The 20,451-nt window shown below is 35.1% G+C and overlaps 1 pseudogene; it reads left to right on the top strand.

Moving 5' to 3' along the window:
* The first annotated feature begins 15,360 nt into the window (after positions 1 to 15,360).
* Positions 15,361 to 19,086, top strand: LOC133541777 (uncharacterized protein K02A2.6-like; annotated as a pseudogene).
* The last annotated feature ends 1,365 nt before the right edge of the window (positions 19,087 to 20,451 follow it).

Below are 20,451 nucleotides of genomic sequence, written 5' to 3'. Positions count from 1 at the left end.
TCAGCGTGCAAATTGAGGCATGTGATGCGCACGGTATTGTCGTACGTATGTTAGTGACTGCAAGATATACTTGGTCAACAGCCACTCAGGTCACACTGACGGTGGCTGTACAAAACAACTTTAACACTGTTACAAATATGCACCACACTGTGAACCCACATCGAACAAGAATGATAAACACATTTCAGGAAAACATCCTCACTGTAAGAAAACTTAAACACAACATAAAAAATACTAACAAGCCCTTGCATCGCTGAATCTTCCGGGCTACACCCCCGCTATCACCCAACTCCACGGCTTTAAACATCACCGCCCCCTTCCATGCGTTGGTTGAGGTGGGCGGGGTTAGGTGGTGGGGTGTATATTGTAACACATGGAATTCTGGGTATTGTTTCTGTTGTGTTAATGTTGTGTTACGGTGAAGATGTTCTCCTGAAATGTGTTTGTCATTCTTATTTGATGTGGCTCCACAGTGTGGCGCATATTTGTAACATTGTTAAAGTTGTTTGTACGGCCACCGTCAGTGTGATCTGTAAGGCTGTTGACTGTTGATTAAGGATGTCTTGCAGTCACTCATGTACGTCATATTACAGGGAAAAAAATTTAATTGTTAGTTCGAGCATAAACCTTTTATAAGAGGCTACATATATTTTTCGACTTGAATGTGAAAATACACATAAATATTAAAAAAATGTAATTTACCTTAAAATTACATATAAAATTGTTAGATTGTTAGTATGGACAAAGACTTTTATATAACAAGCTACATTTTTAATTAAAGTTCATTACTGTGATTTTACATGAAATTGAAAGTAATTTGAGAAAACAGAAAATAATATGTATAATTAATTTGGTATTTTTCTGTAAAAAAAATAGGAATATACATAGTTTGTCATTACTGGCATATTACTTAAAATAACGGGCGGTTTGTTTATTTACAGATAATGTCTTCAATTCTACAGTTTTATAACCTATTTTAAAAAAATGAAAAATTACAGTAGAAATTTAGATTAAACTAACCATAAAAATAGGATTATTTTTTTTTACAGTGAACCCTACAAAAGATCATTTTTTGCTAAAACTAACAAAGATACACATCTCTAGGCATTATTAGCCGTTTTGCATGTGTTGTTTAAAAGTTGTGTTTGAAAACATTTTTATTGCTTTTTTCGCATTATCTCAGGCTTCTAAGAACATTATTGTCATATTGAGTAAAACAACTACGTTTTGCATTGCAAAGATTTAAAAAAGCAATCGTTTCGAGTAAAACTCCCAAAGATGCATTATTTCAGGCATTATTAGCCATTTTCATGTGTGGTGTAGGAGTTATGTTTAAATAACTGTCATATTGAGTGTTACAGTATACAGTCATATTGAGTAAAACCTAATTTTTGTATTTGCAAGCCATAAAAAAGCTACTGTATCTAGTAAAACTCACATGGATTCAATATTACAGGCATTTTTAGACAATTTGCACGTTTGGATTAGGAATTATGTTGGAATACATTTGTATTGCTCTTTTTGCATTATCTCAGGATTTTAAGTAAATTACTGTCAAATTGGGTAAAACATTTCTTTTTGTTTTTGCAAACCTTACAGATTTTTTTTTTTCCAGTAAAACTCACAAAGATACATTTCTTCAGGCATTTTTTTGTAATTTTGCATGTGTATTTTTGGAGATATGGTTTAAAAACTGTCTTATTGAGTGTGACTAATGTGAGGCCAGTAAAACCAGATTTTTGTATTTGTTAACCTTTCCAAAATACCTAATTCAGGTAAAACTCACATAAAGTCAATATTACAGGCTTTTTTAGACAGATTTCATGTTTGGTTTTGGAGTTATGTTTATGAACCTTTCATATTTAGTACGACAGTTATACTGTTATATTGAATAAAAAAAACTAACTTTTATCTTTGCAAACACTGTAAAAATAAATTCTGTAAAAAACGGTCATTTACGGGCAGCTACGGCTGCCAAACAAAAAACATAAAATTAAAGTAAAACATTTTAAAACCAAATAATGATCAAAAACATTATATTTACAGAAATGTTCATGAAACGTTTTGGGGTGAAATATCGTAATTTTACAGATTTTTCCTAAATTATTAAGATCGACCACCTTTAATAAAGTGACAATGCAAACAGTTCTGCAGAAAAATACCTTTATTCTTCAGAGTTTTTCCAAATTATTATGATCAACCACCTTTAGTGAAGTGACAATGCTGGCGGTTCCACCGAAAAATCCCATTGTTTTACAGATTTTTTCTGAATTGTTAGGATCAGGGGTGTCTCATTGACTTTACCGGGGGGCCACTGGATGCAGGAACTTGATGCAAAGTGGGTTCACCTTGCATGAATGGCTATCCCACCCTAGCAACATAATTACCAATCTTACCATTTCACCGCAAGACTTTTACTGACCCTCATGTAGGATTGACCCAAAGTTTGGCCCTGGCAAATGTGACACATAGTACCGTTGTGAGTTATTTTGTACGCTCGTCCACCATATCATCAGGATTCCAACTCAGGCGTGTGATGTGCACAGTATTGTCGTACCCATGATAGTGACTGCAAGACATACCTGGTCAACAGCCACACAGGTCACGCTGACGGTGGCTGTACAAACAACTTTATCACTGTTACAAAATATGCACCACACTGTAAACCCACATCGAACAAGAATGATAAACACATTTCAGGAAAACATCCTCACTGTAACAAAACATAAAAACAACAAAACAAATACCCACAAGCCCATGCAGCGCTGACTCTTCCGGGCTACACCACTGCTACCGCCCAACCCCGTGCCCCGAAACATCACCGCCCCCTTCCGTGCGTTGGTTGAGGTGGGCGGGGTTAGGTTGTGGGGGTATATATTGTAACACATGGAAATCTGGGTATTGTTTCTGTTGTGTTAATGTTGTGTTACGGTGAAGATGTTCTCTTGAAATGTGTTTGTCATTCTTATTTGATGTGGCTCCACAGTGTGGCGCATATTTGTAACATTGTTAAAGTTGTTTGGACGGCCACCGTCAGTGTGATCTGTAAGGCTGTTGACTGTTGATTAAGTATGTCTTGCAGTCACTCATGTATGTCATGCATGTGTTGTTTAGAAGTTGTGTTTGAAAACATTTATATTGCTTTTTTCGCATTATCTCAGGATTTTAAGAACATTATTGTCATATTGAGTAAAAGAACTACTTTTTGCATTTGAAAGATTTCAAAAAGCATATGTTCCAAGTAAAACTCCCAAAGAAGCATTATTTCAGGCATTATTAGCCATTATTCATGTGTGGTGTTGGAGTTATGTTTAAATAACTGTCATATTGAGTGTTACAGTATACAGTCATATTGAGTAAAACCTAAATTTTGTATTTGCGAACCATAGAAAAACAACTGTATTATAGTAAAACTCGGATTTATTCTATATCACAGGCATGTTTAAACATTTTGCACGTTTGGATTAGGAATTACATTGGAATACATTTTTGTTGCTTTTTTCGCATTATCTCAGGATTCTAAGTACATTACTGTCAAATTTAGTAAAAAATGCATTTTTGTTTTTGCAAACCTTACCAAATATGTTTTGTTTTCAGGAAAACTCTCAAAGATACATTTCTTCAGGCATTATTAGACATTTTGCATTTCTACTTTTGGAGTTATGTTTCAAAACGGTCATTTTGAGTGTGACCAATGTGAGGCCAGTAAAACCTAATTTTTGTCTTTGTGAACCTTTCCAAAATACCTGATTCTGCTTAAACTCACAATAATTCAATATTACAGGCTTTTTTAGTCAAATTTCATGTTTGGTTTTGGAGTTATGATTATAAACCTTTCATATTTAGTATGACAGTTACACTGTTATATTGAATAAAAAAACTAACTTGTGTCTTTGCAAACTTTACAAAATATATTTTTTCTAGTACAACTAACAAAAATACACATCTCTAGACATTATTAGCCATTTTTCATGTGTTGTTTAGAAGTTATGTGTGAATACATTTTTATTGCTTTTTTCGCATTATCTCAGGATTCTAAGAACATTATTGTCATATTGATTAAAACACTACTTTTTGCATTTGCAATATTTAAAAAAGCATATGTTTCAAGTGAATCTCTCAAAGATGCATTCTTTCAGCTATTATTAGCCATATTTCATGTGTGGTGTAGGAGTTATGTTTAAATAACTGTCCTATTGAGTGTTACAGTATACAGTCATAATGAGTAAAACCTCATTTTTGTATTTGGAAACCATAGAAAAACAACTGTATCTAGTAAAACTCACATGTATTCAATATCACAGGCATTTTTAGACATTTTGCACGTTTGGATTAAGAATTATGTTGGAATACATTTTTATTGCTTTTTTCGCATTATCTCAGGATTCATAGACTATTATAGTCATTTGGAGTAAAAAACTACTTTTTGCATTTGCAAGATTTACTTTCAAATTTAGTAAGAAATTACTTTTTGTTTTTGCAAACATTACCAAATGTTTTTTTTCTAGTAAAACTCTCAAAGTTAAATTTTTCTGGCATTATTAGACATTTTGCATTTCTACTTTTGGAGTTATGTTTCAAAAACTTTCATTTTGAGTGTGACCAATATGAGGCCAGTAAAACCTCATTTTTGTATTTGAGAACATTTCCAAAATACCTGATTCTGGTAAAACTCACATAAATTCAATATTACAGGCTTTTTTACACAGATTTCATGTTGGGTTTTAGAGTTATGTTTATAAACATTTTATATTTAGTATGACAATTATACTGTTATATTGAATAAGAAAAACTAACTTGTGTCTTTGTAAACCTTACAAAAGATAATTTTTCTAGTACAACTAACAAAAATACATATCTCTAGGCATTATTAGCCATTTTGCATGTGTTGTTTAAAAGTTGTGCTTGAATAAATTTTTATTGCTTTTTTCGCATTATCTCGGGATTCTTAGAACACTATAGTCATATTGAGTAAAAAACTACATTTTGCATTTTCAAGATTTAAAAAAGCATATGTTTTGAGTAAAACTCCCAAAGATGCATTATTTCAGGCATTATTAGCCATTTTTTGTGTGTTTTGAAGGAGTTTTGTTTAAATAACTGTCATATTGAGTGTTACAGTATACAGTCATATTGAGTAAAACTTTAATTTTGTATATACAAACCATAGAAAAACAACTGTATCTAGTAAAACTCACATTTATTCAATATCACAAGCATTTTTAGACATTTTGCACGTTTGGATTAGGAATTATGTTGGAATACATTTTTATTGCTTTTTTCGCATTACCTCAGGATTCTAAGTACATTACTGTCAAATTTAGTAAAAAATTGCTTTTTTGTTTTTGCAAACCTTACCAAATGTTTTTTTTTTCCGGTAAAGATACATTTCTTCCTCCTTTTTTTTTGTAATTTTGCATGTTTATTTTTGGAGATATGGTTTAAAAACTGTCTTATTGAGTGTGACCAATGTGAGGCCAGTAAAACCAATTTTTTGTATTTGTGAACCTTTCCAAAATACCTAATTCAGGTAAAACGCACATAAAGTCACTATCGCAGGCTTTTTTAGATACATTTCATGTTTGGTTTTGGAGTTATGTTCATGAACCTTTCATATTTAGTATGACAGTTATACTGTTATATCGAATAAAAAAAACAAACTTGTATCTTTGCAAACACTATAAAAATAAATTCTGTAAAAAAACGTTCATTTACTCGCAGCTACGGCTGCCAAACAAAAAACATAAAATTAAAGTAAAACCTTGTAAACCAAATAATGATCAAAAACATTATATTTACAGAAATTTTCATGAAACTTTTTGGGGAGAAATATCGTAATTTTACAGATTTTTACTAAATTATTAAGATCAACCACCTTTAATAAAGTGACGACGCCAACAGTTCTGCAGAAAAATACCTTTATTCTTCAGAGTTTTTCCAAATCATTACGATCAACCACCTTTAGTGAAGTGACAATGCTGGCGGTTCCACAGAAAAATCCCATTGTTTTACAGATTTTTTCTGAATTGTTAGGATCAGGGGTGTCTCATTGACTTTACCGGGGGGGCACTGGATGCAGGAAATTGATGCAAAGTGGGTTAACCTTGCATAAATGGCTATCCCAACCTAGCAACATACTTACAAACCCCACCATTTCACCGCGAGAAATTCACTGACCCTCATGTAGGATTGACTCAAAGTTTAGCCGGTCGAATATGACATGTAGTACCGTGGTGCGTTTTTTTTGTACGCTCAATCACCAAATCATCAGCGTGCAAATTGAGGCATGTGTTGCGCACGGTATTGTCGTACATATGTTAGTGACTGCAAGATATACTTGGTCAACAGCCACACAGGTCACACTGACGGTGGCTGTACAAACAACTTTATCACTGTTACAAAATATGCACCACACTGTGAACCCACATCGAACAAGAATGATAAACACATTTCAGGAAAACATCCTCACTGTAACAAAACATAAAAACAACAAAACAAATACCCACAAGCCCATGCAGCGCTGACTCTTCCGGGCTACACCACTGCTACCGCCCAACCCCGTGCCCCGAAACATCACCGCCCCCCTCCGTGCGTTGGTTGAGGTGGGCGGGGTTAGGTGGTGGGGGTAAATATTGTAACACATGGAAATCTGGGTATTGTTTCTGTTGTGTTAATGTTGTGTTACGGTGAAGATGTTCTCTTGAAATGTGTTTGTCATTCTTATTTGATGTGGCTCCACAGTGTGGCGCATATTTGTAACATTGTTAAAGTTGTTTGTACGGCCACCGTCAGTGTGATCTGTATGGCTGTTGACTGTTGATTAAGTATGTCTTGCAGTCACTCATGTATGTCTTATTACAGAGAAAAAAATTTAATTGTTAGTTTGAGCATAAACCTTTTATAAGAGGCTACATATATTTTTCGACTTGAATGTGAAAATACACATAAATATTAAAAATATTTAATTTACCTTAAAATTACATATAAAACTGTTGGATTGTTAGTATGGACAAATACTTTTATATAACAAGCTACATATTTAATTAAAGTTCATTACTGTAATTTTACATGAAATTGAAAGTAATTGGAGAAAACAGAAAATAATATGTATAATTAATTTGGTATTTTTCTGTAAAAAAATAGGAATATACATAGTTTGTCATTACTGGCATATTACTTAAAATAACAGGCGGTTTGTTTATTTACAGATAATGTCTTAAATTCTACAGTTTTTATAACCTATTTAAAAAAAATTAAAAATTACAGTAGAAATTTAGAGTAAACTAATCATAAAAATTGATTTTTTTTTTACAGTGAACCCTACAAAAGAGCATTTTTCTACTACAACTAACAAAGATACACATCTCTAGGCATTATTAGCCGTTTTGCATGTGTTGTTTAGAAGTTGTGTTTGAAAACATTTGTATTGCTTTTTTCGTATTATCTCAGGATTTTAAGAACATTATTGTCCTATTGAGTAAAACAACTACTTTTTGCATTTGAAAGATTTCAAAAAGCATATGTTCCGAGTAAAACTCCCAAAGAAGCATTATTTCAGGCATTATTAGCCATTATTCATGTGTGGTGTTGGAGTTATGTTTAAATAACTGTCATATTGAGTGTTACAGTATACAGTCATATTGAGTAAAACCTAAATTTTGTATTTGCGAACCATAGAAAAACAACTGTATTATAGTAAAACTCGGATTTATTCTATATCACAGGCATGTTTAGACATTTTGCACGTTTGGATTAGGAATTACGTTGGAATACATTTTTGTTGCTTTTTTCGCATTATCTCAAGATTCTAAGTACATTACCGTCAAATTTAGTAAAAAATTAATTTTTGTTTTTGCAAACCTTACCAAATATGTTTTGTTTTCAGGAAAACTCTCAAAGATACATTTCTTCAGGCATTATTAGACATTTTGCATTTCTACTTTTGGAGTTATGTTTCAAAACGGTCATTTTGAGTGTGACCAATGTGAGGCCAGTAAAACCTAATTTTTGTCTTTGTGAACCTTTCCAAGATACCTGATTCTGCTTAAACTCACAATAATTCAATATTACAGGCTTTTTTAGTCAAATTTCATGTTTGGTTTTGGAGTTATGATTATAAACCTTTCATATTTAGTATGACAGTTACACTGTTATATTGAATAAATAAACTAACTTGTGTCTTTGCAAACTTTACAAAATGTATTTTTTCTAGTACAACCAACAAAAATACACATCTCTAGACATTATTAGCCATTTTTCAGGTGTTGTTTAGAAGTTATGTGTGAATACATTTTTATTGCTTTTTTCACATTATCTCAGGATTCTAAGAACATTATTGTCATATTGATTAAAAAACTACTTTTTGCATTTGCAATATTTAAAAAAGCATATGTTTCGAGTGAATCTCTCAAAGATGCATTCTTTCAGCTATTATTAGCCATATTTCATGTGTGGTGTAGGAGTTATGTTTAAATAACTGTCATATTGAGTGTTACAGTATACAGTCATAATGAGTAAAACCTCATTTTTGTATTTGCAAACCATAGAAAAACAACTGTATCTAGTAAAACTCACATGTATTCAATATCACAGGCATTTTTAGACATTTTGCACGTTTGGATTAAGAATTATGTTGGAATACATTTTTATTGCTTTTTTCGCATTATCTCAGGATTCATAGACTATTATAGTCATTTGGAGTAAAAAACTACTTTTTGCATTTGCAAGATTTACTTTCAAATTTAGTAAGAACTTACTTTTTGTTTTTGCAAACCTTACCAAATGTTTTTTTTCTAGTAAAACTCTCAAAGTTAAATTTTTCTGGCATTATTAGACATTTTGCATTTCTACTTTTGGAGTTATGTTTCAAAAACTGTCATTTTGAGTGTGACCAATATGAGGCCAGTAAAACCTCATTTTTGTATTTGAGAACATTTCCAATATACCTGATTCTGCTAAAACTCACATAAATTCAATATTACAGGCTTTTTTACACAGATTTAATGTTGGGTTTTGGAGTTATGTTTATAAACATTTTATATTTAGTATGACAATTATACTGTTATATTGAATAAGAAAAACTAACTTGTGTCTTTAGAAACCTTACAAAAGATAATTTTTCTAGTACAACTAACAAAAATACATATCTCTAGGCATTATTAGCCATTTTGCATGTGTTGTTTAAAAGTTGTGCTTGAATAAATTTTTATTGCTTTTTTCGCCTTATCTCGGGATTCTTAGAACACTATAGTCATATTGAGTAAAAAACTACATTTTGCATTTTCAAGATTTAAAAAAGCATATGTTTTGAGTAAAACTCCCAAAGATGCATTATTTCAGGCATTATTAGCCATTTTTTGTGTGTTTTGAAGGAGTTTTGTTTAAATAACTGTCATATTGAGTGTTACAGTATACAGTCATATTGAGTAAAACTTTAATTTTGTATATACAAACCATAGAAAAACAACTGTATCTAGTAAAACTCACATTTATTCAATATCACAAGCATTTTTAGACATTTTGCACGTTTGGATTAGGAATTATGTTGGAATACATTTTTATTGCTTTTTTCGCATTATCTCAGGATTCTAAGTACATTACTGTCAAATTTAGTAAAAAATTGCTTTTTTGTTTTTGCAAACCTTACCAAATGTTTTTTTTTTCCGGTAAAGATACATTTCTTCCTCCTTTTTTTTTGTAATTTTGCATGTTTATTTTTGGAGATATGGTTTAAAAACTGTCTTATTGAGTGTGACCAATGTGAGGCCAGTAAAACCAATTTTTTGTATTTGTGAACCTTTCCAAAATACCTAATTCAGGTAAAACGCACATAAAGTCACTATCACAGGCTTTTTTAGATACATTTCATGTTTGGTTTTGGAGTTATGTTCATGAACCTTTCATATTTAGTATGACAGTTATACTGTTATATCGAATAAAAAAAACAAACTTGTATCTTTGCAAACACTATAAAAATAAATTCTGTAAAAAAACGTTCATTTACTCGCAGCTACGGCTGCCAAACAAAAAACATAAAATTAAAGTAAAACCTTGTAAACCAAATAATGATCAAAAACATTATATTTACAGAAACTTTCATGAAACGTTTTGGGGAGAAATATCGTAATTTTACAGATTTTTACAAAATTATTAAGATCAACCACCTTTAATAAAGTGATGACGCTAACAGTTCTGCAGAAAAATACCTTTATTCTTCAGAGTTTTTCCAAATCATTACGATCAACCACCTTTAGTGAAGTGACAATGCTGGCGGTTCCACAGAAAAATCCCATTGTTTTACAGATTTTTTCTGAATTGTTAGGATCAGGGGTGTCTCATTGACTTTACCGGGGGGGCACTGGATGCAGGAAATTGATGCAAAGTGGGTTAACCTTGCATAAATGGCTATCCCAACCTAGCAACATACTTACAGACCCCACCATTTCACCGCGAGAAATTCACTGACCCTCATGTAGGATTGACTCAAAGTTTAGCCGGTCGAATATGACATGTAGTACCGTGGTGCGTTTTTTTTGTACGCTCAATCACCAAATCATCAGCGTGCAAATTGAGGCATGTGTTGCGCACGGTATTGTCGTACATATGTTAGTGACTGCAAGATATACTTGGTCAACAGCCACACAGGTCACACTGACGGTGGCTGTACAAACAACTTTAACACTGTTACAAATATGCACCACACTGTGAACCCACATCGAACAAGAATGATAAACACATTTCAGGAAAACATCCTCACTGTAAGAAAACTTAAACACAAAATAAAAAATAACCACAAGCCCTTGCAGCGCTGACTCTTCCGGGCTACACCCCTGCTACCACCCAACTTCCCGCCTTTAAACATCACCGCCCCCTTCCGTGCGTTGGTTGAGGTTGGCGGGGTTAAGTGGTGGGGTGTATATTGTAACACATGGAATTCTGGGTATTGTTTCTGTTGTGTTAATGTTTTGTTACGGTGAAGATGTTCTCCTGAAATGTGTTTGTCATTCTTATTTGATGTGGCTCCACAGTGTGGCGCATATTTGTAACATTGTTAAAGTTGTTTGTACGGCCACCGTCAGTGTGATCTGTAAGGCTGTTGACTGTTGATTAAGTATGTCTTGCAGTCACTCATGTACGTCATACTACAGGGAAAAAAAATTAATTGTTAGTTTGAGCATAAACCTTTAATAAGAGGCTACATATATTTTTCGACTTGAATGTGAAAATACACATAAATATTAAAAAAATGTAATTTACCTTAAAATTACATATTAAACTCTTAGATTGTTAGTATGGACAAAGACTTTTATATAACAAGCTACATATTTAATTAAAGTTCATTACAGTGATTTTACATGAAATTGAAAGTAATTGGAGAAAACAGAAAATAATATGTTTAATTAATTTGGTATTTTTCTGTAAAAAAAAATGGAATATACATAGATCGTCATTACTGGCATATTACTTAAAATAACAGGCGGTTTGTTTATTTACAGATAATGTCTTCAATTCTACAGTTTTATAACCTATTTTAAAAAATTGAAAAATTACAGTAGAAATTTAGAGTAAACTAACCATAAAAATAGGATTATTTTTTTTTACAGTGAACCCTACAAAAGATCATTTTTTGCTACAACTAACAAAGATACACATCTCTAGGCATTATTAGCCGTTTTGCATGTGTTGTTTAAAAGTTGTGTTTGAAAACATTTTTATTGCTTTTTTCGCATTATCTCAGGATTCTAAGAACATTATTGTCATATTGAGTAAAACAACTACGTTTTGCATTGCAAAGATTTAAGAAAGCAATCGTTTCGAGTAAAACTCCCAAAGATGCATTTTTTCAGGCATTATTAACCATTTTTCATGTGTGGTGTAGGAGTTATGTTTAAATAACTGTCATATTGAGTGTTACAGTATACAGTCATATTGAGTAAAACCTAATTTTTGTATTTGCAAACCATAGAAAAGCAACTGTATCTAGTAAAACTCACATGGATTCAATATTACAGGCATTTTTAGACAATTTGCACGTTTGGATTAGGAATTATGTTGGAATACATTTGTATTGATCTTTTTGCATTATCTCAGGATTTTAAGTAAATTACTGTTAAATTGGGTAAAACATTTATTTTTGTTTTTGCAAACCTTACAGATTTTTTTTTTCCAGTAAAACTCACAAAGATACATTTCTTCAGGCATTTTAATTTTAATTTTGCATGTGTATTTTTGGAGATATGGTCAAAAACTGTCTTATTGCGTGTGACCAATGTGAGGCCAGTAAAACCAATTTTTTTTATTTTTGAACCGTTCCAAAATACCTAATTCAGGTAAAACTCACATAAAGTCAATATTACAGGCTTTTTTAGACAGATTTCATGTTTGATTTAGGAGTTATGTTTATGAACCTTTCATATTTAAATATGACGGTTATACTGTTATATTGAATAAAAAAAAAAAAACTTGTATCTTTGCAAACACTGTAAAAATAAATTCTGTAAAAAAACGTTAATTTACTCACAGCTACGGCGGCCAAACAAAAACCATAAAATTAAAGTAAAACCGTGTAAACCAAATAATGATCAAAAACATTATATTTACAGAAATTTTCATGAAACGTTTTGGGGAGAAATATCGTAATTTTACAGATTTTTACTAAATTATTAGGATCAACCACCTTTAATAAAGTGACGATGCTAACAGTTCTGCAGAAAAATACCTTTATTCTTCAGAGTTTTTCCAAATCATTACGATCAGCCACCTTTAGTGAAGTGACAATGCTGGCGGTTCCACAGAAAAATACCATTGTTTCACAGATTTTTTTCTGAATTGTTAGGATCAGGGGTGTCTCAATCACTTTACCCGGGGGCGACTGGATGTAGGAAATTGATTTAAAGTGGGCTAACCTTGCATAAATGGCTATCCCAAACTAGCAACATACTTACAAACCCCACCATTTCACCGCGAGAAATTCACTGACCCTCATGTAGGATTGACTCAAAGTTTGGCCGGGCGAATATGACATGTAGTACCATGGTGGGGTTTTTTGTACGCTCAATCACCAAATCATCAGTGTGCCAATTGAGGCATGTGATGCGCACGGTATTGTCGTACATATGTTAGTGACTGCAAGATATACTTGGTCAACAGCTACACAGGTCACACTGACAGTGGCTGTACAAACAACTTTAACGCTGTTACAAATATGCACCACACTGTGAACCCACATCGAACAAGAATGATAAACACATTTCAGGAAAACATCCTCACTGTAATAAAACTTAAACACAACATAACAAATACCCAAAAGCCCTTGCAGTGCTGACTTTTCCAGGTTACACCCCCGCTACCACCCAACTCCGCGCCTTTAAACATCACCGCCCCCTTCCGTGCGTTGGTTGAGGTGGGCGGGGTTAGATGGTGGGGTGTATATTGCAACACATGGAATTCTGAGTATTGTTTCTGTTGTGTTAATGTTGTGTTATGGTGAAGATATTCTCCTGAAATGTGTTTGTCATTCTTGTTTGATGTGGCTCCACATTGTGAAGCATATTTGTAACATTGTTAAAATTGTTTGTACGGCCACCGTCAGTGTGATCTGTAAGGCTGTTGACTGTTGATTAAGCATGTCTTGCAGTCACTGATGTATGTCATATTACAGAGAAAAAAATTTAATTGTTAGTTTGAGCATAAACCTTTTATAAGAGGCTAAATGCTTTTTTTTGCCCCACTGTATTTTTACATTTTTTAAATTGTTTGCATCAAAAAACTTGAATATATCAATAAAATTGATATATTGCCCGGGCCTTTTGAAATAGCACCACAATCATCCTTGCCTAGCAAGTCAGCAATTTAATTTTGCTGTAGATGGAACAAACAAGTCGTGCATTTGTAGTGAGTATGGGTTTTCGACTTGAATGTGAAAATACACATAATATTTAAAAAAATTGATTTACCTTAAAATTACATATAAAACCGTTAGATTGTTAGTATGGACAAAGACTTTTATATAACAAGCTACATATTTAATTAAAGTTAATTACTGTAATTTTACAAGAAATTGAAAGTAATTTGAGAAAACAGAAAATAATATGTTTACTTAATTTGGTATTTTTCTGTAAAAAAAATGGAATATACATAGTTTGTCATTACTGGCATATTACTTAAAACAACAGGCGGTTTGTTTATTTACAGATAATTATCTTCAATTCTACATTTTTATAACCTATTTAAAAAAATTGAAAAATTACAGTAGAAATTTAGAGTAAACTAACCATAAAAATTGGATTTTTTTTTTACAGTGAACCCTACAAAAGAGCATTTTTCTACTACAACTAACAAAGATACACATCTCTAGGCATTATTAGCCGTTTTGCATGTGTTGTTTAAAAGTTGTGTTTGAAAACATTTTTATTGCTTTTTTCGCATTATCTCAGGATTTTAAGAACATTATTGTCATATTGAGTAAAACAACTACTTTTTGCATATGAAAGATTTCAAAAAGCATATGTTCCGAGTAAAACTCCCAAAGATGAATTATTTCAGGCATTATTAGCCATTATTCAGTAAAACCTCATTTTTGTCTTTGTGAACCTTTCCAAAATACCTGATTCTGCTTAAACTCACAATAATTCAATATTACAGGCTTTTTTAGTCAAATTTCATGTTTGGTTTTGGAGTTATGATTATTATCCTTTTTTTATTTAGTGTGACAGTTATACTGTTATTTTGAAAAAAAAAAACCTAAATTGTGTCTTTGTAAACCTTACAAAAGATAATTTTTCTAGTACAACTAGCGAAAATACATATCTCTAGGCAATATTAGACATTTTGCATGTGTTGTTTAGAAGTTATGTTGAAATACAATTTTATTGCTTTTTTCGCATTATCTCAGGATTCCAAGAACATTATAGTCATATTGAGAAAAAAAAATACTTTTTGCATTTGCAATATTTAAAAAAGCATATGTTTCGAGTAAAACTCGCAAAGATGCATTATTTCAGGCATTATTAGCCATTTTTCATGTGTGGTTTAGGCGTTATGTTTAAATAACTGTCATATTGGGTGTTACAGTATACAGTCATTGTTGTAATGTTAATGTGCCATTTTTGATCAGGCTGCACCGTGACCACCACTAAGGGCTTCAGGCGGGTTCCTAGGCAACGGGGCGAGTAGTGTTTTGATAGCTGTAGAGCTAATGGCTGTGTATAATGTATCTGTGTGCTGATCATCATTAAAAGTTCGAGTTGAGCATTATAAGGAGTAAGTCACTTTACTAAATTGGCGACGGGGACGGGATAAAAAATCAAGACATCAATGGCGTTCTTTGGAAATTTAACGGAGTTTGACCAAGCTATACGGATGATTGGCAACAGTATGCTGAACAACTGGACTTTTACTTCGTGGCTAACAAAATCACAGATGAAGGACAAAAGAAGGCAATTTTCCTGAGTTCGTGTGGGGCCAAAGTATATGCAGTGTTGCGAGATTTGTGCCAGCCCGCTAAGCCGGCGGATATAGACATGACATTGACGGAGATGCTTCAGAAATTAACGGATCACTTTGCGCCGAAACCCAGTTTGATTTTGGAACGATTCAAATTTCATTCCAAATTGAGACCACAAGGTCAGTCCATTCCTTCATTTGTCGCGGAGCTAGGAGGCTCACGGAACATTGCAAATTTGGAACTGCATTAGATGACATGCTTAGAGACAGACTCGTGTTTGGTATCAACGATGATCGCATCCAACGTCATTTGTTGTCTGAGGATGATGAAAAATTGACTCTGGCACGGGCCATTGACTTGGCCACATCGATGGAAACAGCATCCAAGGACCTGGCGGACTTGCAACTAACTGGGGCAGATGGAACGGTCCACAAAGTCCAGGCAGGAGCAGATCGGCGAGTCCCCCTGAGTGGCTGATTCAGGTGCGGTGGTAGTCATGGGCCGACAGACTGCCGGTTCGTTGATGCAGTTTGCCATAATTGCCACAAGAGGGGGCACTTGGCCAGAAAATGTCGTAGTGCCAGGCAGATAAGGAAACCTGAAGGACCAACATCAGGTGCAACTTACAGGTTGGGAAATGAGACCGAAAATGTAGAATATGCACACACACTCAATAACCTAACTATGGAGGAGAAACTGGAACCATACAAAGAGCACATACAAATAAATGGACATGACATTGAATTTGAAATTGACACTGGAGCAGGCATGGCGATAATTACTGAGGACACATACCAAAAGATGAGGGAGGAAGACTCCAGCAAACACACGTGAAACTATACACCTACACCAAAGACAAGGTGGGAGTGTTAGGGAAACTGCATGTGCAAGTCAGCTACAGAGGGCAGGCTAAACAATTACCATTACTGGTGGTAAAGGGAGAGGGCCCAAATCTCATGGGCAGAAATTGGCTGAAAGCAATTGAAATAGATTGGAGCACTGTATTTAGCCTAAGGTTAAGTATATAGCAGGACTTAGATGAGCTACTCACGAGACATGAGGATGTTTTTAAGAAGGAACTGGGTACGTTAGTCGGGGCCTCAGCAAAAATCCATGTTGAGCGAGAGGCCAAGCCAAGATATTTCAGAGCTCGACCACTGCCATATGCACTAAAAGACAAAGTTGAGGCTGAATTAGTGAGGCTGGAGAAGGAAGGCATTCTTGAACCCGTGAACTTTTCGGAGTGGGCCGCCCCCATTGTGCCCATCATAAAACCGGACAAAACAACTAGAATCTGTGGGGACTATAAAGTCGCTGTAAACCCAGTGTCAAAATTAGATAACTACCCAATCCCGAAAACAGAGGACTTGTTAGCAGTATTAGGAGGTGGAAAAATTTTTACAAAACTGGACATGTCTCAAGCCTACCAGCAACTCAGGTTACATGAGGACTCAAAGAATTTCACCACAATAAACACACATCGAGGACTATACCAGTACACAAGATTGCCGTATGGGGTGTCTTCGACACCAGGCATTTTCCAGCGCACCATGGATGGTCTATTGCAGGGACTGCCTCAAGTAGTGGTGAAAGTGGACGACATTTTAGTAGCAGGGAAGGATGATGCTAGCCACTTAAAAAATCTCGGAGCGGTGCTTGAGAGAATTGCAGCTGCAGGCCTTCGCTTGCGACGACAAAAATGTGTGTTTATGGCACCCGAGGTAGTGTATCTCGGTTATAAAATCAACTGCAACGGCATCCATCCAGTGGCGGACAAGGTTGAAGCCATTGTAAATGCTCCTCAGCCAACTGACAAGACACAGTTGAAATCGTTCCTTGGAATGCTAGATTACTATCACAGATTCTTGCCAAACATATCCACCATCTTGGAGCCTTTACACGAACTGTTGAGAAAGGGAAATGCGTGGAAATGGACAACGAATCAGAGTCGAGCATTCGAGGCAGCAAAAAAGTGTCTCCAATCTAATAAATTATTGATGACGGAAAGCCACTTTATTTGGCCTGTGATGCTTCGCCATATGGTGTGGGAGCCGTTCTATCGCACCGTTTCCCAGATGGTTCAGAGAGGCCCATTGGATACATGTCACGTTCACTAACAGTGGCTGAGAGGGGTTACTCTCAATTGGAAAAGGAGGCATTAGCCATCATGTTTGGCCTAAAAAAATTTCATCAATACCTTTTCGGCAAGCCCTGCACCATTGTCACAGATCACAAACCGCTACGCGGGTCTTTTGGGTGAGAGCAAAAGCATTCCACAGTTGGCGGCAGCCAGAATGCAGAGGTGGGCCTTGCTTTTGGCAGCTTATGAATACACCTTAGAATACAAGGAAGGCTCGAAACTTGGCAACGCTGATGCTTTGAGCCGACTCCCATTACCAGTCATGCCCAGCAGTACACCACGTGAGGAAGAGGTAATAATGCTGATGGAACACATGAATGGCACACCATTGCAAGCCAAGCAGATCCGGGACTGGACCAGACGAGATCCAATTTTGTCCAGAGTGCAACAATGGCTGTTACATGGTTCCTGGCCCAAGGTATGTACTGATCCACGAGTGAAGCCGTATATGAAAAGACAGCATGAGCTGAGTGTGGAAGATGGCTACCTTCTGTGGGGTACAAGGGTGGTAATACCACCTCCAGGTCGGCAGGTAATGACGGAAGAGCTACATGCAGCTCATCCAGGGGTCTCAAGGATGAAATCCCTAGCCCGGAGTTACGTGTGGTGGCCCCACATGGATGAGGAGTTGTGCGCAGTGCGCAGATGCCATACATGTCAAGCTAACCAGGCCACACCTCCGGCCGCGCCGCTACATCTCTGGGAGTGGCCAAATCAGCCATGGGTGAGACTACATTTGGATTTTTGCGGGCCCATTCTAGGAAAAAAATTTCTGATTGTCATCGATGCTTACTCCAAGTCGATGTAGATCATCCCAATGCAGTCCATAACCTCTTCAATAACTATTGAGAAATTGAGAAGCATATTTGCCACTCATGGCATCCCAGCAAATCTGGTTACAGACAATGGGCCAAGTCTGGTCACTGCAGAGTTTGAACATTTCCTCAGAAAAAATGGCGTAAAACATGTAACAACAGCCCCATACCACCCGTCCTCAAATGGCTGTGCGGAGCGTGCTGTACGGGTCTTCAAGGAAGCCATCAGGAAGATGGGGGAGGGAAGTGTGGAAACAAAGGTGTCGAGGTTCCTGTTTAAATACATATCAACTCCTCAGACTACAACCGGCACCACACCTGCGGAGCTGCTAATGAACAGGAGATTGCGAACGCAGCTGGACATGGTCAGGCCACCACTGTCAGACAAAATGAGCTCAAACCAGGAAAAACAAAAACAGAACCATGACAAAAGGGCCAGGGACCGAGTGTTCACATACTGTGAAGCCATATACATACGAGGATATGCGGGCCAGAAATGGATTCCAGCAAGACTCGTGTAGAGGACTGGTCCAGTGTCTTGGACAGCAAAAACTCAAGATGGCAAGCTGGTGAGAAGACATCAAGATCAGATCCGTCCACGTTATGATCAGAAGGAAACTCTTCGTGACACATCCAGGGGACAGTTTTCCAGAGGATTTCCATTCAGCACCACCAGGAGCAGTTGATCAGGAACCAGTTGATCAGGAACTATTTGATCAGGAACCAGATGAGCCTGAAACAGGTGATCAAGCACATGATGCAGAAGTGGGAGTCAGGGGCACCGCTCGCCAAAGGAAACCTCCATCATATCTCAAGGACTATGTTTTCACACAGACTCAGTGATTTCTGGGGGTTGTGTATTACACTAAGAGGGGACTATGAATATTTGACTGGACTATGGGTGGAGGGAATGTTGTAATGTTAATGTGCCATTTTTGATCAGGCTGCACCGTGACCACCACTAGGGGGTTCAGGCAGGTTCCTAGGCAACGGGGCGAGTAGTGTTTTGACAGCTGTAGAGCTAATGGCTGTATTATGTATCTGAGGGCTGATCTTCATTAAAAGTTCGAGTTGAGCATTATAAGGAGTAAGTCACTTTACTACAGTCATATTGAGTAAAACCTAAATTTTGTATTTGCAAACCATAGAAAAACAACTGTATCTAGTAAAATTTACATTTATTCAATATCACAGGCATTTTTAGACATTTTGCACGTTTGGATTAGGAATTATGTTGGAATACATTTTTATTGCTTTTTTCGCATTATCTCAGGATTCTAAGTACATTTCTGTCAAATTTAGTAAAAAAATAATTTTTTGCTTTTGCAAACCTTACCAAATGTTTTTTTTTTTTCAGGAAAACTCTCAAAGATACATTTCTTCAGGCATTATTAGAAATGTTGCATTTCTACTTTTGGAGTTATGTTTCAAAATTTTCATTTTGAGTGTGATCAATATGAGGCCAGTAAAACCTGATTTTTGTATTTGTGAACCTTTCCAAAATACCTGATTCTGGTAAAACTCACATAAATTCAATATTACAGGCTTTTTTAGACAAATTTCATGTTTGGTTTTTGAGTTATGATTATAAACCTTTCATATTTAGTATGACAGTTATACTGTTATATTGAATAAAAAAACTAAATTTTGTCTTTGCAAAGCTTACAAAAGATCATTTTTCTCGTACAACTAACGAAAATACATATCCCTAGGCATTATTAGCCATTTTGCATGTGTTGTTTAGAAGTTATGTTTGAATACATTTGTATTGCTTTTTTCGCATTATCTCAGGATTCTAAGAACATTATATTCATATTGAGTAAAAAACTACTTTTTGCATTTGCAACATTTAAAAAAGCATATGTTTCGAGTAAAACTCCCATAGATGCATTATTTCAGGCATTATTAGCCATTTTTCATGTGTGGTGTAGACTAAAGTTTAAATAACTGTCATATTGAGTGTTACAGTATACAGTCATATTGAATAAAACCTAAATTTTGTATTTGCAAACCACAGAAAAACAACTGTATCTAGTAAAACTCACATGTAT

Source organism: Nerophis ophidion, linkage group LG23 (genome assembly GCF_033978795.1).
Source record: "Nerophis ophidion isolate RoL-2023_Sa linkage group LG23, RoL_Noph_v1.0, whole genome shotgun sequence".
NCBI lineage: Eukaryota > Metazoa > Chordata > Actinopteri > Syngnathiformes > Syngnathidae > Nerophis > Nerophis ophidion.
This window is presented reverse-complemented; position numbering and strand designations above follow the sequence as displayed.